This window comes from Oncorhynchus masou, chromosome 17 (assembly GCF_036934945.1).
Source record: "Oncorhynchus masou masou isolate Uvic2021 chromosome 17, UVic_Omas_1.1, whole genome shotgun sequence".
In the NCBI taxonomy this organism is placed as follows: Eukaryota; Metazoa; Chordata; class Actinopteri; order Salmoniformes; family Salmonidae; genus Oncorhynchus; species Oncorhynchus masou.
This window is the reverse complement of record NC_088228.1, coordinates 8,787,286-8,807,627: the sequence shown is the minus strand read 5'-3', so window position 1 is coordinate 8,807,627 and position 20,342 is coordinate 8,787,286.

Below are 20,342 nucleotides of genomic sequence, written 5' to 3'. Positions count from 1 at the left end.
CCCCCATCCCCTCTGACTCCCTGACTATCTCTCCCTCTACTAGTATCATTCTGCCCCCCATCCCCTCTGCCTCCCTGACTATCTCTCCCTCTGCTAGTATCTTTCTGCCCCCATCCCCTCTGCCTCCCTGACTCTCTCTCTCTCTCTCTACCAGTATCTTTCTGCCCCCCCCTCCCCTCTGCCTCCCTGACTCTCTCTCTCTCTCTCTACTAGTATCTTTCTGCCCCCCCATCCCCACTGCCTCCCTGACTCTCTCTCTCTCTCTCTACTAGTATCATTCTGCCCCCATCCCCTCTGCCTCCCTGACTCTCTCTCTCTCTCTCTACTAGTATCTTTCTGCCCCCCCCCATCCCCTCTGCCTCCCTGACTCTCTCTCTCTCTACTAGTATCATTCTGCCCCCCATCCCCTCTGCCTCCCTGACTCTCTCTCTCTCTCTCTACTAGTATCATTCTGCCCCCCATCACCCTCTGCCTCCCTGACTCTCTCTCTCTCTACTAGTATCTTTCTGCCCCCCCATCCCCTCTGCCTCCCTGACTATCTCTCCCTCTACTAGTATCTTTCTGCCCCCCCCCCATCCCCTCTGCCTCCCTGACTATCTCTCCCTCTACTAGTATCTTTCTGCCCCCCCCCATCCCCTCTGCCTCCTTGACTAACTCTCCCTCTACTAGTATCTTTCTGCCCCCCCATCCCCTCTGCCTCCCTGACTATCTCTCCCTCTACTAGTATCTTTCTGCCCCCCCATCCCCTCTGCCTCCCTGACTCTCTCTCTCTCTCTCTACTAGTATCTTTCTGCCCCCCATCCCCTCTGCCTCCCTGACTATCTCTCCCTCTACTAGTATCTTTCTGCCCCCCCATCCCCTCTGCCTCCCTGACTCTCTCTCTACTAGTATCTTTCTGCCCCCCCATCCCCTCTGCCTCCCTGACTCTCTCTCTCTCTCTACTAGTATCTTTCTGCCCACCCCCCATCCCCTCTGCCTCCCTGACTCTCTCTCTCTCCCTACTAGTATCTCTCTGCCCCCCATCCCCCCATCCCCTCTGCCTCCCTGACTCTCTCTCTCTCCCTACTAGTATCTTTCTGCCTCCCCCATCCCCTCTGCCTCCCTGTTGTCTTTCTGTCTATCTATCTGCCTCATACGGCCGCACTGCACTCACTGCTGTGTGTTTTTCTCTTTCCAGCACCACGGAGAGTTCTCTCACCAGCAGCCTGGGTTGGTGGGATGGAGAAGAGGGCGGGTGGTGGTGGGGGGGGGAAATCGGTTCCTCCACTATTGCCAGGGTGTGACCTCAATAAACACAGTCTCCTCTTACCTGCCCCCCCCCGCCTTGTAAACAAGACTGGGATACATACACAAAAAAACACAGCACAATGAATTCACTGAGTTACATTCGCATGTATGTGTTCACACATGCCTACCAAACAACTACTCTGTCTGCACAAATGCAACAAAAGCAACGAATGCACATGGACAACATTTCAGAAAGCACAGAGAAAAAAAATCAACACATTTGCAGAACACAGCATCACCCCCCATGCAACAATTTAAGCACACTGCACACACAAAAAAATCGATGTTAACGCTGAAACATCCCTGGGGCAACACAGACGAATGTACCCAAAGCAGTTAGAGTTAGTGTTGTTGTGTGTTTGTTATGGGATGCTACTGCTGCTAGCTCTGTGTTTACAGTATGACTATCCGACATTGCTTTCCTGAAGGGAATACTATCTAGTTGTTTGTGTGCTGGGAGGGTTGGGTACGAGGCGTGGGTACAGGGGGTTTGTACGGCTGGATTAACACTGAGGACACAAAGGGATTAGGGGAGTAGCGTTCTGTTGTTTTCATCAATCCTACCTTTCGCCCCTCCCCTAACTTTCCCCCTCTCCCTCTCCCCCTCCCTCGGTCCCCCTCCCTCGGTCTGTGTTGGGACCAAAAATGAGTTGACCTAAGCAGGCGGTGGTGGAATTTAGGTTGGATTAGCAGTGATTTAGGGATGGCAGAGCAGGTAGGGGGCAGTAGGGGAGAGAAAGAGTCAAGGTTAAATGTCACAATAGTGAGTTAGAGATCAGTGTCAATTGAGTTAGTTATAGGGAATTGGGGGGATACCTAGTCAGTTGTACAACTGATTGCATTCAACTGAAATGTGTCTTCCGCATTTAACCCAACCCCTCTGAATCAGAGGGGTGCGGGGGGGGGGGGGCTGCCTTAATCCACATCCACGTCTTCAGCACCCAGGGAACAGTGGGTTGACTGCCTTGTTCAGGGGCAGAATGATCGATTTTCATCTTGTCAGCTCGGGGACTCGATCCAACAACCTTTTGGCTGCTTTCTTAGTAGGCTACTTATAGGTGTTACTGGCCCAACACTCAAACCACTAGGCTACCTGCCGCCCCAGTTTACATGTTAAAGATCTGTACAGAACATGAGAAAGTAAATCAGCAGTTGAGAGTTAGTTTAGTTTTAGTACCCTTTTAGCCCTACAAAAAGGAGCCAGAGTAAACGTGGAAAGATGTGTATATAAGGGCTAGCTTTTGTAGGTACAGTATGGTTCAGTACCCACATACTACATACAGTATGGTTCAGTACCCAAATACTACATACAGTATGGTTCAGTACCCAAATACTACAGTATGGTTCAGTACCCAGTACTACATACAGTATGGTTCAGTACCCAAATACTACAGTATGGTTCAGTACCCAGTACTACAGTATGGTTCAGTACCCAAATACTACAGTATGGTTCAGTACCCAGTACTACATACAGTATGGTTCAGTACCCAGTACTACAGTATGGTTCAGTACCCAGTACTACAGTATGGTTCAGTACCCAGTACTACAGTATGGTTCAGTACCCAGTACTACAGTATGGTTCAGTACCCAAATACTACATACAGTATGGTTCAGTACCCAAATACTACAGTATGGTTCAGTACCCAAATACTACAGTATGGTTCAGTACCCAATACTACAGTATGGTTCAGTACCCAAATACTACAGTATGGTTCAGTACCCAGTACTACATACAGTATGGTTCAGTACCCAGTACTACAGTATGGTTCAGTACCCAGTACTACAGTATGGTTCAGTACCCAGTACTACAGTATGGTTCAGTACCCAGTACTACAGTATGGTTCAGTACCCAAATACTACATACAGTATGGTTCAGTACCCAGTACTACAGTATGGTTCAGTACCCTGTACTACAGTATGGTTCAGTACCCAGTACTACAGTATGGTTCAGTACCCAGTACTACAGTATGGTTCAGTACCCAGTACTACATACAGTATGGTTCAGTGCCCAAATACTACAGTATGGTTCAGTACCCTGTACTACAGTATGGTTCAGTACCCAGTACTACAGTATGGTTCAGTACCCAGTACTACAGTATGGTTCAGTACCCAGTACTACAGTATGGTTCAGTACCCAGTACTACAGTATGGTTCAGTACCCAGTACTATAGTATGGTTCAGTACCCAGTGCTACAGTATGGTTCAGTACCCAGTACTACATACAGTATGGTTCAGTGCCCAAATACTACAGTATGGTTCAGTACCCAGTACTACAGTATGGTTCAGTACCCAGTACTACAGTATGGTTCAGTACCCATTACTACAGTATGGTTCAGTACCCAGTACTACAGTATGGTTCAGTACCCAGTACTACAGTATGGTTCAGTACCCAGTGCTACAGTATGGTTCAGTACCCAGTGCTACAGTATGGTTCAGTACCCAGTACTACATACAGTATGGTTCAGTACCCAGTACTACAGTATGGTTCAGTACCCAGTACTACAGTATGGTTCAGTACCCAGTGCTACAGTATGGTTCAGTACCCAGTACTACATACAGTATGGTTCAGTACCCAGTACTACAGTATGGTTCAGTACCCAGTACTACAGTATGGTTCAGTACCCAGTACTACAGTATGGTTCAGTACCCAGTACTACAGTATGGTTCAGTACCCAGTACTAATAAGAAAGCAGTCATATTTGAGGGCTAAGTACTCTCTCAACACATAATTTGTAAATAACATCCTATAGTTCCAGACTCGTATTACTCCTAGTGGATGTAATCAAATCAAGCTTTATTTATACAGCACATTTCAGACATGGAAGGCAACGCAATGTGCTTCACAGGAAAAAAAACGAATAAAAAACAATTAAAATAAAGAAACTGAAATATTTACTACTGAAGGAATTTACCAAGGCCTCGTAACTTTTAGAGGGTTTATACATTGTGTAATGATAAACTGTAAGGTCTCCTCTTCAGGAAACCTCTGTGTGTGTGTTAACACCTGTTTTGAGTGTTGTGCCCTTCAGACACTATCAGAAGGCTGAAACCTCCTACGCTCAGACTCCTCCTGTCTGGGCCCCACCGTGGCTGTCTGAGGTTCTGAGAATATGACTGGTTTCCTGAGAACACAAGGCTGCCGCAGGACTGATGAAAACGGCCACCTGTCAGAAGATGCTTAGACTCGTTCACCTTGTTATGACCCTATACTTGTGATGAAAGGTCAAGTTCCGGTCAAACCCACTTCTGAGCTTTTAATTGCTGACAAGATGGTTGCTGTTGTCAGGGGGAGGTTAGATTTATTAACATGTTGTTGCCAGGGAAACCCACACAAGTAGGACTGGGGAGAGCTATAAGTTACAGGATGTCTTAGACACGTTGCAGAACCTGGGGAGAGCTATAAGTTACAGGATGTCTTAGTCTTAGACACTTTGCAGAACCTGGGGAGAGCTATAAGTTACAGGATGTCTTAGTCTTAGACACTTTGCAGAACCTAGGGAGAGCTATAAGGTACAGGATGTCTTAGACACTTTGCAGAACCTGGGAGAGCTATAAGGTACAGGATGTCTTAGACACTTTGCAGAACCTAGGGAGAGCTATAAGGTACAGGATGTCTTAGACACCTTGCAGAAACAGGGGAGAGCTATAAGTTACAGGATGTCTTAGACACCTTGCAGAACCTGGGAGAGCTATATGTTACAGGATGTCTTAGTCTTAGACACTTTGCAGAACCTGGGGAGAGCTATAAGTTACAGGATGTCTTAGACACCTTGCAGAACCTGGGAGAGCTATATGTTACAGGATGTCTTAGACACTTTGCAGAACCTGGGGAGAGCTATAAGTTACAGGATGTCTTAGTCTTAGACACTTTGCAGAACCTAGGGAGAGCTATAAGGTACAGGATGTCTTAGACACTTTGCAGAACCTAGGGAGAGCTATAAGGTACAGGATGTCTTAGACACCTTGCAGAAACAGGGGAGAGCTATAAGTTACAGGATGTCTTAGACACCTTGCAGAACCTGGGAGAGCTATATGTTACAGGATGTCTTAGTCTTAGACACTTTGCAGAACCTGGGGAGAGCTATAAGTTACAGGATGTCTTAGACACTTTGCAGAACCTGGGGAGAGCTATAAGTTACAGGATGTCTTAGACACTTTGCAGAACCTGGGGAGAGCTATAAGTTACAGGATGTCTTAGACACCTTGCAGAACCTGGGGAGAGCTATAAGTTACAGGATGTCTTAGTCTTAGACACTTTTCAGAACCTGGGGAGAGCTATTAGTTACAGGATGTCTTAGACACTTTGCAGAACCTGGGGAGAGCTATAAGTTACAGGATGTCTTAGTCTTAGACACTTTGCAGAACCTGGGAGAGCTATATGTTACAGGATGTCTTAGACACTTTGCAGAACCTGGGGAGAGCTATAAGTTACAGGATGTCTTAGACACTTTGCAGAACCAGGGGAGAGCTATAAGGTACAGGATGTCTTAGACACTTTGCAGAACCTGGGAGAGCTATATGTTACAGGATGTCTTAGACACTTTGCAGAACCTGGGGAGAGCTATAAGTTACAGGATGTCTTAGACACTTTGCAGAACCAGGGGAGAGCTATAAGGTACAGGATGTCTTAGACACTTTGCAGAACCAGGGGAGAGCTATAAGGTACAGGATGTCTTAGACACTTTGCAGAACCAGGGGAGAGCTATAAGGTACAGGATGTCTTAGACACTTTGCAGAACCTGGGGAGAGATATTAGTTACAGGATGTCTTAGTCTTAGACACCTTGCAGAACCTGGGGAGAGCTATAAGTTACAGGATGTCTTAGACACTTTGCAGAACCTGGGGAGAGCTATAAGGTACAGGATGTCTTAGTCTTAGACACCTTGCAGAAACAGGGGAGAGCTATATGTTACAGGATGTCTTAGACACTTTGCAGAACCTGGGGAGAGCTATAAGGTACAGGATGTCTTAGTCTTAGACACCTTGCAGAACCTGGGGAGAGCTATAAGTTACAGGATGTCTTAGACACTTTGCAGAACCTGGGAGAGCTATAAGTTACAGGATGTCTTAGACACTTTGCAGAACCTGGGGAGAGCTATAAGGTACAGGATGTCTTAGTCTTAGACACCTTGCAGAACCTGGGGAGAGCTATAAGTTACAGGATGTCTTAGACACTTTGCAGAACCTGGGAGAGCTATAAGTTACAGGATGTCTTAGACACTTTGCAGAACCTGGGGAGAGCTATATGTTACAGGATGTCTTAGTCTTAGACACCTTGCAGAACCTGGGGAGAGCTATAAGTTACAGGATGTCTTAGACACTTTGCAGAACCTGGGAGAGCTATAAGTTACAGGATGTCTTAGACACTTTGCAGAACCTGGGGAGAGCTATATGTTACAGGATGACTTAGACACTTTGCAGAACCTGGGGAGAGCTATAAGTTACAGGATGTCTTAGTCTTAGACACTTTGCAGAACCTGGGGAGAGCTATATGTTACAGGATGTCTTAGTCTTAGACACTTTGCAGAACCTGGGGAGAGCTATATGTTACAGGATGTCTTAGACACTTTGCAGAACCTGGGGAGAGCTATAAGTTACAGGATGTCTTAGTCTTAGACACCTTGCAGAACCTGGGGAGAGCTATAAGTTACAGGATGTCTTAGACACCTTGCAGAACCTAGGGAGAGCTATAAGTTACAGGATGTCTTAGACACCTTGCAGAACCTGGAGAGAGCTATAAGTTACAGGATGTCTTAGACACTTTGCAGAACCTGGGGAGAGCTATATGTTACAGGATGTCTTAGACACCTTGCAGAACCTGGGGAGAGCTATAAGGTACAGGATGTCTTAGACACTTTGCAGAACCTGGGGAGAGCTATAAGTTACAGGATGTCTTAGTCTTAGACACTTTGCAGAACCTGGGGAGAGCTATAAGTTACAGGATGACTTAGTCTTAGACACTTTGTAGAACCTGGGGAGAGCTATATGTTACAGGATGTCTTAGACACGTTGCAGAACCTGGGGAGAGCTATAAGTTACAGGATGTCTTAGACACTTTGCAGAACCTGGGGAGAGCTATAAGTTACAGGATGTCTTAGTCTTAGACACTTTGCAGAACCTGGGAGAGCTATATGTTACAGGATGTCTTAGACACTTTGCAGAACCTGGGGAGAGCTATAAGTTACAGGATGTCTTAGACACTTTGCAGAACCAGGGGAGAGCTATAAGGTACAGGATGTCTTAGACACTTTGCAGAACCTGGGAGAGCTATATGTTACAGGATGTCTTAGACACTTTGCAGAACCTGGGGAGAGCTATAAGTTACAGGATGTCTTAGACACTTTGCAGAACCAGGGGAGAGCTATAAGGTACAGGATGTCTTAGACACTTTGCAGAACCAGGGGAGAGCTATAAGGTACAGGATGTCTTAGACACTTTGCAGAACCTGGGGAGAGCTATAAGTTACAGGATGTCTTAGTCTTAGACACCTTGCAGAACCTGGGGAGAGCTATAAGTTACAGGATGTCTTAGTCTTAGACACTTTGCAGAACCTGGGAGAGCTATAAGTTACAGGATGTCTTAGACACTTTGCAGAACCTGGGGAGAGCTATAAGTTACAGGATGTCTTAGACACTTTGCAGAACCTGGGGAGAGCTATAAGTTACAGGATGTCTTAGTCTTAGACACTTTGCAGAACCTGGTAGAGCTATAAGTTACAGGATGTCTTAGACACGTTGCAGAACCTGGGAGAGCTATATGTTACAGGATGTCTTAGACACTTTGCAGAACCTGGGGAGAGCTATAAGTTACAGGATGTCTTAGTCTTAGACACCTTGCAGAACCTGGGAGAGCTATTAGTTACAGGATGTCTTAGACACCTTGCAGAACCTGGGGAGAGCTATAAGTTACAGGATGTCTTAGACACTTTGCAGAACCTGGGGAGAGCTATAAGTTACAGGATGTCTTAGACACTTTGCAGAACCTGGGGAGAGCTATAAGTTACAGGATGTCTTAGACACCTTGCAGAACCTGGGGAGAGCTATATGTTACAGGATGTCTTAGACACTTTGCAGAACCTGGGGAGAGCTATAAGGTACAGGATGTCTTAGACACTTTGCAGAACCTGGGGAGAGCTATAAGTTACAGGATGTCTTAGACACCTTGCAGAACCTGGGAGAGCTATAAGGTACAGGATGTCTTAGACACTTTGCAGAACCTGGGGAGAGCTATATGTTACAGGATGTCTTAGACACTTTGCAGAACCTGGAGAGAGCTATAAGTTACAGGATGTCTTAGACACTTTGCAGAACCTGGAGAGAGCTATAAGTTACAGGATGTCTTAGACACTTTGCAGAACCTGGGGAGAGCTATAAGTTACAGGATGTCTTAGACACTTTGCAGAACCTGGGGAGAGCTATAAGTTACAGGATGTCTTAGACACTTTGCAGAACCTGGGGAGAGCTATAAGTTACAGGATGTCTTAGACACTTTGCAGAACCTGGGGAGAGCTATAAGTTACAGGATGTCTTAGACACTTTGCAGAACCTGGGGAGAGCTATAAGTTACAGGATGTCTTAGACACTTTGCAGAACCTGGGGAGAGCTATAAGTTACAGGATGTCTTAGACACTTTGCAGAACCTGGGGAGAGCTATATGTTACAGGATGTCTCTGTACCAACTTCTGCCTACAATTGTATTACTAAAGGAGACTTTTAATACTTAAACATAGAGTCTGTGTTTCCTTTCTACTACATATATATATAAGTTTGATAATTACATAGACCTGATCATCTGTTGACTATTTCTTTAACTAGGCAAGTCAATTAAGAACAATTCCTTATTTTCAATGATAGCCTGGGAACAGTGGGTTAACTGCCTTGTTCAGGGGCAGAACTACAGATTTTTACCTTGTCAGTTCAGAGATTCGATCTTGCAACCTTTCAGTAACTAATATTGATCTGCTAATTGGCAGATTAGCCAGTCACTCTAACCACTAGGCTACCTGCCTCACCTTATTGAGCAACGCTACACAACAACCATACGATGATAAACTAAAGAATAACAAAACCGAACGACTAAAAAGTACCCTAAGGAGAAGCAAAGCTAAAGAGGTGTGTTTTAAGATCTCTTTTAAATATGTCCACAGTTTCAGCCCCCCTCAGGTTCTCTGGCAGAGGGCTGGGGGCATAGTAACTAAAGGCTGCCTCTCCATGCCTCTTGGTCCCCTCAGGTTCTCTGGCAGAGGGCTGGGGGCATAGTAACTAAAGGCTGCCTCTCCATGCCTCTTGGTCCCCTCAGGTTCTCTGGCAGAGGGCTGGGGGCATAGTAACTAAAGGCTGCCTCTCCATGCCTCTTGGTCCCCTCAGGTTCTCTGGCAGAGGGCTGGGGGCATAGTAACTAAAGGCTGCCTCTCCATGCCTCTTGGTCCCCTCAGGTTCTCTGGCAGAGGGCTGGGGGCATAGTAACTAAAGGCTGCCTCTCCATGCCTCTTGGTCCCCCCAGGTTCTCTGGCAGAGGGCTGGGGGCATAGTAACTAAAGGCTGCCTCTCCATGCCTTATGGTCCCCTCAGGTTCTCTGGCAGAGGGCTGGGGGCATAGTAACTAAAGGCTGCCTCTCCATGCCTCTTGGTCCCCTCAGGTTCTCTGGCAGAGGGCTGGGGGCATAGTAACTAAAGGCTGCCTCTCCATGCCTCTTGGTCCCCTCAGGTTCTCTGGCAGAGGGCTGGGGGCATAGTAACTAAAGGCTGCCTCTCCATGCCTTATGGTCCCCTCAGGTTCTCTGGCAGAGGGCTGGGGGCATAGTAACTAAAGGCTGCCTCTCCATGCCTCTTGGTCCCCTCAGGTTCTCTGGCAGAGGGCTGGGGGCATAGTAACTAAAGGCTGCCTCTCCATGCCTCTTGGTCCCCTCAGGTTCTCTGGCAGAGGGCTGGGGGCATAGTAACTAAAGGCTGCCTCTCCATGCCTCTTGGTCCCCTCAGGTTCTCTGGCAGAGGGCTGGGGGCATAGTAACTAAAGGCTGCCTCTCCATGCCTCTTGGTCCCCTCAGGTTCTCTGGCAGAGGGCTGGGGGCATAGTAACTAAAGGCTGCCTCTCCATGCCTCTTGGTCCCCTCAGGTTCTCTGGCAGAGGGCTGGGGGCATAGTAACTAAAGGCTGCCTCTCCATGCCTCTTGGTCCCCTCAGGTTCTATGGCAGAGGGCTGGGGGCATAGTAACTAAAGGCTGCCTCTCCATGCCTCATGGTCCCCTCAGGTTCTATGGCAGAGGGCTGGGGGCATAGTAACTAAAGGCTGCCTCTCCATGCCTCTTGGTCCCCTCAGGTTCTATGGCAGAGGGCTGGGGGCATAGTAACTAAAGGCTGCCTCTCCATGCCTCTTGGTCCCCTCAGGTTCTCTGGCAGAGGGCTGGGGGCATAGTAACTAAAGGCTGCCTCTCCATGCCTCTTGGTCCCCTCAGGTTCTCTGGCAGAGGGCTGGGGGCATAGTAACTAAAGGCTGCCTCTCCATGCCTCTTGGTCCCAGGCTTTAGGATAGTTAAAAGGCCAGTGACAGAGGACCTGAGGGACCTACTGGGTACATAACTTAAAAGCATGTCTGACAGGAATTGGCACAATCGTGGATTTATTTTGAAAACCAAAGAAGAATTTTAAAACTCACAGGCAGTCAGTGCAGAGACCTTAAAAAAACCTTGTTGTTTTTTTACTGTAAAGGAAATATCAGCCATGTTAATAGTGTCGCCCTCTGTGGGCGACGTGGTTGACTGGACAGACCCCCCCCCCCCAGCATCAGTGTACAGCGCCTCAAAAGGGACCGTTTACTGACTGACAGAGGGTTAGGGTCGAAGGTCAATGCACGCAGCCTAAAGAGAACAGTCTGTTTTGTGTAACTCTATTAGTGCAACTCAACTGATTCTGGGGGGGTCAGGGGTCAAAAGACAACTACTTCCAGATGTCAGTGTTGCAGCACACAACAGTTCACAGAGGATTTTATGATGCTACTGTGTTTTGAGATGTGAAAAACGTGAATAACGTAGTCCTGGTTTAAAGGAGCACTCCTCAATCTATGTTTCTGCCTACACTGAGCCCCTAACAATTAACTGTTTGTACTGTAAACTGAGGTCAGGGTTTTGGTCGGCATAACTGCCACAGAGGTAGGCTATGTGAATTCTGTTGTCACCACCGCCCGACCAAAATCAAGGGATAGAAATTGAGGAGTGCTCCTTCAAGGATGTTCATGTACTTACAGAAGTGTAGATTTAAGTGATAGGAGGTAAGCATTGCACATTGTTGATTTGGGTCATTGATTTACAGTAGACCTCATTAGGACAACTAATCAGGGGTGTCCCAATATTGAATTTACAGTACTCTAGTGTTTTTACAGTTCAGCCAAGCACGTAATGATTTAAACTAATATTGATCTGCTAATTGGCAAATGATGTGGCTATTAGCCAGTCAATAACAAAAGAACGAATGAAGCAAAATCATTTGGAACAGTCATCACACGTCAACATCAACTTGCATGTACATTTAAGGTACTGTACACAAGACCATTGAAATGTAGTGGAAACCTACTGACGTGGCAGGCTGTTCATTCTTTACAATGAAGCTTCATAACTAGTGTCAATAGTTTGTTTGTGTGCAGGAGAACACAGAACGTCTGTCTGGTAGGAAAGGCTGCTTTTCTCTCCACATATAGACAGTGTTCAGGTGAGGATGAGGAGTTGAAGATGTTCATGTTGAAAATGTCAGATTCTCATTAAAGTTTCAGCGCAGCTTACTTCCACCACATGCACACGGACACCTGACATACCGGAACACACACACACTAACCGGAACACACACACACAAACCGGAACACACACACACACACCAACCGGAACATACACACACACAAACCGGAACACACACACACACACAACCCGGAACACACACACACACAAACCGTAACACAAACACACACACCAACCGGAACACACACACAAACCGGAACACACACACACACACAAACCAGAACGCACACACACACACACCATGCATCACTAGCCACTTTAACTATGCCACTTTGTTTACACACTCATCTCATATGTATATACTGTACTCAATACCATCTACTGTATCTTGCCTATGCTGCTCTGTACCATCACTCATTCATATATCTTTATGTACATATTCTTTATCCCCTTACACTTGTGTCTATAAGGTAGTAGTTTTGGAATTGTTAGCTAGATTACTTGTTGGTTATTACTGCATTGTCGGAACTAGAAGCACAAGCATTTCCCTACACTCGCATTAACATCTGCTAACCATGTGTATGTGACAAATAAAATTTCATTTGATTTGATTTGACCAACCGGAACACACACACACACACACACACACAAACCGGAACACACACAAACTGGAACACACACAAACCGGAACACACACACACAAACCGGAACACACACACAAACCGGAACACACACACACAAACCGGAACACTCACACACAAACCGGAACACTCACACACAAACCGGAACACTCACACACACAAACCGGAACACTCACACACAAACCGGAACACACACAAACCGGAACACTCACACACACAAACCGGAACACACACACAAACAAACCGGAACACACACACACACACAAACCGAAACACACACACACACACACACACAAACCGGAACACACACACACACAAACAAACCGGAACACACACAAACCGGAACACACACACACAAACCGGAACACACACACAAACAAACCGGAACACACACAAACCGGAACACACACACAAACAAACCGGAACACACACAAACCGGAACACACACACACACACAAACCGAAACACACACACACACACACACACAAACCGGAACACACACAAACCGGAACACACACACACAAACCGGAACACACACACAAACAAACCGGAACACACACAAACCGGAACACACACACAAACAAACCGGAACACACACAAACCGGAACACACACACACAAACCGAAACACACACACACACAAACCGGAACACACACACACAAACCGGAACACTCACACATACAAACCGGAACACTCACACACACAAACTGGAACACACACACACAAACTGAAGTGGAGCGGAAGCACCTGACATATGCAGTGGTGTAAAGTACTTAAGTAGAAATACTTTAAAGTTCTACTTAAGTAGTTTTGGGGGTATATGTACTTTACTATTTATATTTTGGGCAACTTTTGCTTTTACTTCACTACATTCCTAAAGAAAATAACATCGTTTTCACTCTCTACATTTTTTTCCTGACACCCAAAAGTACTCGTTACATTTTGAATGCTTAGCAGGACAGGAACATGGTCAAATCCATTCACTTATCAAGAGAACATCCCTGGTCATCCCTACTGCCTCTGATCTGGAGGACTCACTAAACAGAGAACATCCCTGGTCATCCCTACTGCCTCTGATCTGGAGGACTCACTAAACATAGAACATCCCTGGTCATCCCTACTGCCTCTGATCTGGTGGACTCTCTAAACAGAGAACATCCCTGGTCATCCCTACTGTCTCTGATCTGGAGGACTCACTAAACAGAGAACATCCCTGGTCATCCCTACTGTCTCTGATCTGGAGGACTCACTAAACAGAGAACATCCCTGGTCATCCCTACTGCCTCTGATCTGGTGGACTCTCTAAACAGAGAACATCCCTGGTCATCCCTACTGCCTCTGATCTGGAGGACTCACTAAACATAGAACATCCCTGGTCATCCCTACTGCCTCTGATCTGGTGGACTCTCTAAACAGAGAACATCCCTGGTCATCCCTACTGTCTCTGATCTGGAGGACTCACTAAACAGAGAACATCCCTGGTCATCCCTACTGTCTCTGATCTGGAGGACTCACTAAACAGAGAACATCCCTGGTCATCCCTACTGCCTCTGATCTGGTGGACTCTCTAAACAGAGAACATCCCTGGTCATCCCTACTGTCTCTGATCTGGAGGACTCACTAAACTGAGAACATCCCTGGTCATCCCTACTGTCTCTGATCTGGAGGACTCACTAAACAGAGCACATCCCCAGTCATCCCTACTGCCTCTGATCTGGAGGACTCTAAACACAAATGCATCTTTTCCAAATGATGTCTGAGTGTTGCAGTGTGTCCCTGGCTACGTGTAAATGATGTCTGAGTGTTGGCGTGTGCCCCTGGCTACGTGTAAATGATGTCTGAGTGTTGGAGTGTGCCCCTGGCTATCTGTAAATTATGTCTGAGTGTTGGAGTGTGCCCCTGGCTATCTGTAAATTATGTCTGAGTGTTGGAGTGTGCCCCTGGCTACGTGTAAATGATGTCTGAGTGTTGGGGTGTGCCCCTGGCTACGTGTAAATGATGTCTGAGTGTTGGGGTGTGCCCCTGGCTACGTGTAAATGATGTCTGAGTGTTGGAGTGTGTCCCTGACTACGTGTAAATGATATCTGAGTGTTGGAGTGTGCCCCTGGCTACGTGTAAAATGATGTCTGAGTGTTGGAGTGTGCCCCTGGCTACGTGTAAATGATGTCTGAGTGTTGGAGTGTGCCCCTGGCTATCCATAAATGTTAAAAACAAGAAAAAGGAGCCAACTGCTTTGCTGAATATAAGGAATTTGAAATGAGTTATACATTTACTATTTAGAACTACATACTTTTAGACTTATACTCAAGTGGTATTTTACTGGGTGACTTCCACTTTTATTTGAGTAACGTTCTATTAAGGTATTTATACTCAATCTATACTTTTACCCACTGGACATATGATACCTGACATACTGGAACACAGACACACACACACACACACACACACACACACACACACACACACACACACACCTGAACACAGGCACTCACAAAAAAATACTCACACACATGCATGCACACACACTTCTCTCGCTCTCTCTCTCTCTCTCACACACACACACACACACACACACACACACACACACACACACACACACACACACACACACACACACACACACACACACACACACACACACACACACACACACACACACACACACACACACATACACACATGTTTCCAATGAATTCACATAGGCACAAAGTTGACCTCATTCCCACACACACATGTTGTGCATACACACGCACCCATAATACCAAGACATTACCATACTGCTACCATAGGCAGTTCCTGGTAACCATTGGAGACCTTTGTAGGTAAAGCAGTCCATTCTGTAGTCAATATATCATCCACATGTATGTTAATACTGTATGTACACCTATGTTTTATCTTTGATGTCTCTTCTTTTCTGTTGCATCAGACCCCCCTCAAAATGATATGCTGCTCCCCCCTCCTCCCCCACCCCTCCAACCACTAACAACTAGCCTACTCATTTATCAACCTCTTCTCTCCCCCCCTCCTCCCACACCCCATCCAACAACTAACAACTAGCCCTCTCATTTATCAACCTCTCCTCTCCCGCCTCCTCCCCCACCCCTCCAACAACTAAACCACTCATTTATTGACCTCTCCTCTCCCCCCCAACCTCCCCCTCCAACAACTAACAACTAGACCCCTCATTTATCAACCTCTCCTCTCCTCTCCCACCCTTCAACAACTAACAACTAAACCATGCATTTATTGACCTCTCCTCTCCTCTCCCACCTCCTCCCCCACCCCTCCAACAACTAAACCACTTATTTATTGACCTCTCCTCTCCCCCTCCAACAACTAACAACTAAACCACTAATTTATTGACCTCTCCTCTCCCCCCCAACCTCCCCCTCCAACAACTAACAACTAGACCACTCAGTCATCAACTTCTCCTCTCCCCCTCCTCCCCCACCCCTCCAACAACTAACCACTAGTGCAATCATTTAGCGACCTCTCCCCCCCCAGGGATGTCAAGTAGTGACATAACCAGAAAGACGACCACCCACTTCTCATTAGATGGAGAGGTGAAAATGGGGGTCGAGGGTCGTAATCCCTCAATCAGGCGGCTGGGGGATTGAATCCGGGGATTTAACCCCCCATAAGCCCCTAAATCCCCACTTCAGAGGTCCACAACTGATGGGCTAAAGCACCATACATGGCTGCAGACGGGCTGGACCCAGACAGAAGACCCTCCTCATCCCACAGTGGTCAAAGGATGGACATGTTGGAGGGGAACTATGGTTACCGTGTTGACCAGGAGATGCACAGTGGTCAACGGATGGACATGTTGGAGGGGAACTATGGTTACCGTGTTGACCAGGAGATGCACAGTGGTCAACGGATGGACATGTCGGAGGGGAACTATGGTTACCGTGTTGACCAGGAGATGCACTCTGGTTACCGTGTTGACCAGGAGATGCACAGTGGTTACCGTGTTGACCAGGAGATGCACTGTGGTTACCGTGTTGACTAGGAGATGCACTGTGGTTACCGTGTTGACTAGGAGATGCACTGTGGTTACCGTGTTGACCAGGAGATGCACTGTGGTTACCGTGTTGACCAGGAGATGCACAGTGGTTACCGTGTTGACCAGGAGATGCACTGTGGTTACCGTGTTGACCAGAAGATGCACTGTGGTTACCGTGTTGACCAGGAGATGCACTGTGGTTACCGTGTTGACCAGGAGATGCACTGTGGTTACCGTGTTGACCAGGAGATGCACTGTGGTTACCGTGTTGACCAGGAGATGCACTGTGGTTACTGTGTTGACCAGGAGATGCACAGTGGTTACCGTGTTGACCAGGAGATGCACTGTGGTTACCGTGTTGACCAGGAGATGCACTGTGGTTACCGTGTTGACTAGGAGATGCACTGTGGTTACCGTGTTGACCAGGAGATGCACTGTGGTTACCGTGCCGGTTGTGATACAGCCTGGAATGGAACCAGGGTCTGTAGTGAGATGCAGTATCTTAGACCGCTGTGCCGCTCAGGGAACTTACTGAATAAGCCCCAGATGGTTGGTGAATTGGAGCTCAGTGCTTTCTTGTCATAGCCTACACACATTCCGATTCGTCAGCTTTTAACAGATAACCCTCCTTCCATACACTGCATTAATGATATTGATAGTTATGGCCACCTACGAAGTTTCACACCCAAAACAAGTTAAATTGAAAGCGCAGATATCAAGCGCCATCTGTTGGCCTAAATCAGCAAACACTGACTCCAAACTGAACTGCTACATACAAATGACACCTGTCTTAATTCTGAGGAGAATTCTCATGAGGAGATATTTTTCAGCAAAATGCTGTTCAACAATTCAGCGTTGCAAATTTATATGGTGAGTTTGTATGTGAATTTTTTTTTTACGACAGTGTACGGAGTGCAAGCCCAATAATTATTTGCTAGTAGATATAAAGCCAAATGTTTTGTTCCCAGGGCCAATTAAGGGTAGATATCAAGCCAAAACAGAAAGAAAAGCTTCATTAATATAGACTGGTCTGTTTCCAGCTCTACGTGGCAGATGGTGCTAAAATGTGCCTCTTTGCAAGTTATCTTGAGTTGAAAACTGTAGACTTTGACCTTTTGACTAATGGTAGCATCTGTCTGAACAATCTGTAGCTGCTAATGTACAGTGGGGCAAAAAAGTATTTAGTCAGCCACCAATTGTGCAAGTTTTCCCACTTCAAAAGATGAGAGAGGCCTGTAATTTTCATCATAGGTACACTTCAACTATGACAGACAAAATGAGAAAAAAAATCCAGAAAATCACATTATAGGATTCTTAATTAATTTATTTGCAAATTATGGTGGAAAATAAGTATTTGGTCACCTACAAACAAACAAGATTTATGGCTTGTCAATACTATTTTGAATATTTTTGGTGAGTGACCACAAGGTATTAAGTTCAAATGTTCACACTGTAGTTCCATACTCATTCTTCAGATGTGTTACCTCCTGTTGTTAAAAATGTTTTTCTTTTGAAATGCTGAGAAAGAAGAAAAGATGGAAGAGAGACAGAGGTCATATTGGGGAAGTGTATTTATTATTAGCTCATTTTATTGAACCTTTATTTAACTAGGCAAGTCAGTTAAGAACAAATATCTTATTTAAAATGATGGCCTAGGTGGGTTAAGGATGGCTTAGTGGGTTAACTGCCTTGCTCAGGGGCAGAACAGATTTTTACCTTGTCAACATAGGGATTTGATCTAGCAACCTTTCAGTTGCTGGCCCAATGGTCTAACCACTAGGCTACCTGCCACCCCAATGCTTCCCACAGTTATGCCAAGTTGGCTGAGTGTCCTTTGGGTTCTAGCTACACACAGGAAACAGTTGAGCATGAAAAACCCAGCAGTTTTGCAGTTCTTCACAGCTGGATGTGATACAGCCTGGAATTGAACCAGGGACTGTAGTGACACCTCTAGCACTGAGATGCAGTGCCTTAGACTGCTGCACCACTCGGGATCCCAGGCACATGCATACACACGATAACATATGCACTATGCACACACACATACCTATAGATTTTGTATTGTAGATATGCGGTAGCAGTGGAGTAGGGCTCTGAGGGAACACAATGTGTTGTGAAATCTGTGAATGTATTGTAATGTTTTTAAAATTGTAAAACTGACTTAATTTTGCAGGATCCCAGGAAGAATACCCGTTAAAAAACGGTCAGATAAATAGTCTTTCCCATTCACCCTCTGAATAGCACCCATACACAATCCATGTCTCAATTGTCTCAAGGCTTAAAAATAATTATTTAACCTGCCTCCTCCACTTCATCAACACTGACTGACGTGGATTTAGCAAGTGACATCAATAATGGATCATAGATTTCACCTGGCCAGTCTGTCATATGAAAAGAGCAGGTGTCCTTAACGTTTTGTACGCTCAGTGTATATGTAATTATTGTCCAAGAGTTGAAAGATGTGTTATGTTAGTAACTTGGCTACTATGTGAACTAATGCAAACTCACACCAGTTAGTGAAACGTGTCACATGTCTAGCAATGTGCTAATTTCGAAATGCACTTTTGAAGATAGCAAGATACTAAACCGTTGAAAGTATGATTGGTTTGCCATTACTACTACAATGAATGAATTAATGACGCTACAGCTGCATGCTAACATTTCGTAGCTAGCTGGTACTAGTGTGGACTACTACAGGTTCATGTGGTACTCCCCTACCCGGTAGTGTGGACTACTACAGGTTAATGCGGTACTCCCCTACCTGGTAGTGTGGACTACTACAGGTTCATGTGGTACTCCCCTACCCAGTAGTGTGGACTACTACAGGTTCATGTGGTACTCCCCTACCTGGTAGTGTGGACTACTACAGGTTCATGTGGTACTCCCCTACCTGGTAGTGTGGACTACTACAGGTTCATGTGGTACTCCCCTACCTGGTAGTGTGGACTACTACAGGTTCATGTGGTACTCCCCTACCCAGTAGTGTGGACTACTACAGGTTCATGTGGTACTCCCCTACCTGGTAGTGTGGACTACTACAGGTTCATGTGGTACTCCCCTACCTGGTAGTGTGGACTACTACAGGTTCATGGTACTCCCCTACCTGGTAGTGTGGACTACTACAGGTTCATGTGGTACTCCCCTACCTGGTAGTGTGGACTACTACAGGTTCATGTGGTACTCCCCTACCTGGTAGTGTGGACTACTACAGGTTCATGGTACTCCCCTACCTGGTAGTGTGGACTACTACAGGTTCATGTGGTACTCCCCTACCTGGTAGTGTGGACTACTACAGGTTCATGTGGTACTCCCCTACCTGGTAGTGTGGACTACTACAGGTTCATGGTACTCCCCTACCTGGTAGTGTGGACTACTACAGGTTAATGCGGTACTCCCCTACCTGGTAGTGTGGACTACTACAGGTTCATGTGGTACTCCCCTACCTGGTAGTGTGGACTACTACAGGTTCATGGTGTACTCCCCTACCTGGTAGTGTGGACTACTACAGGTTCATGGTACTCCCCTACCTGGTAGTGTGGACTACTACAGGTTCATGGTACTCCCCTACCAGGTAGTGTGGACTACTACAGGTTCATGTGGTACTCCCCTACCTGGTAGTGTGGACTACTACAGGTTAATGCGGTACTCCCCTACCCGGTAGTGTGGACTACTACAGGTTCAT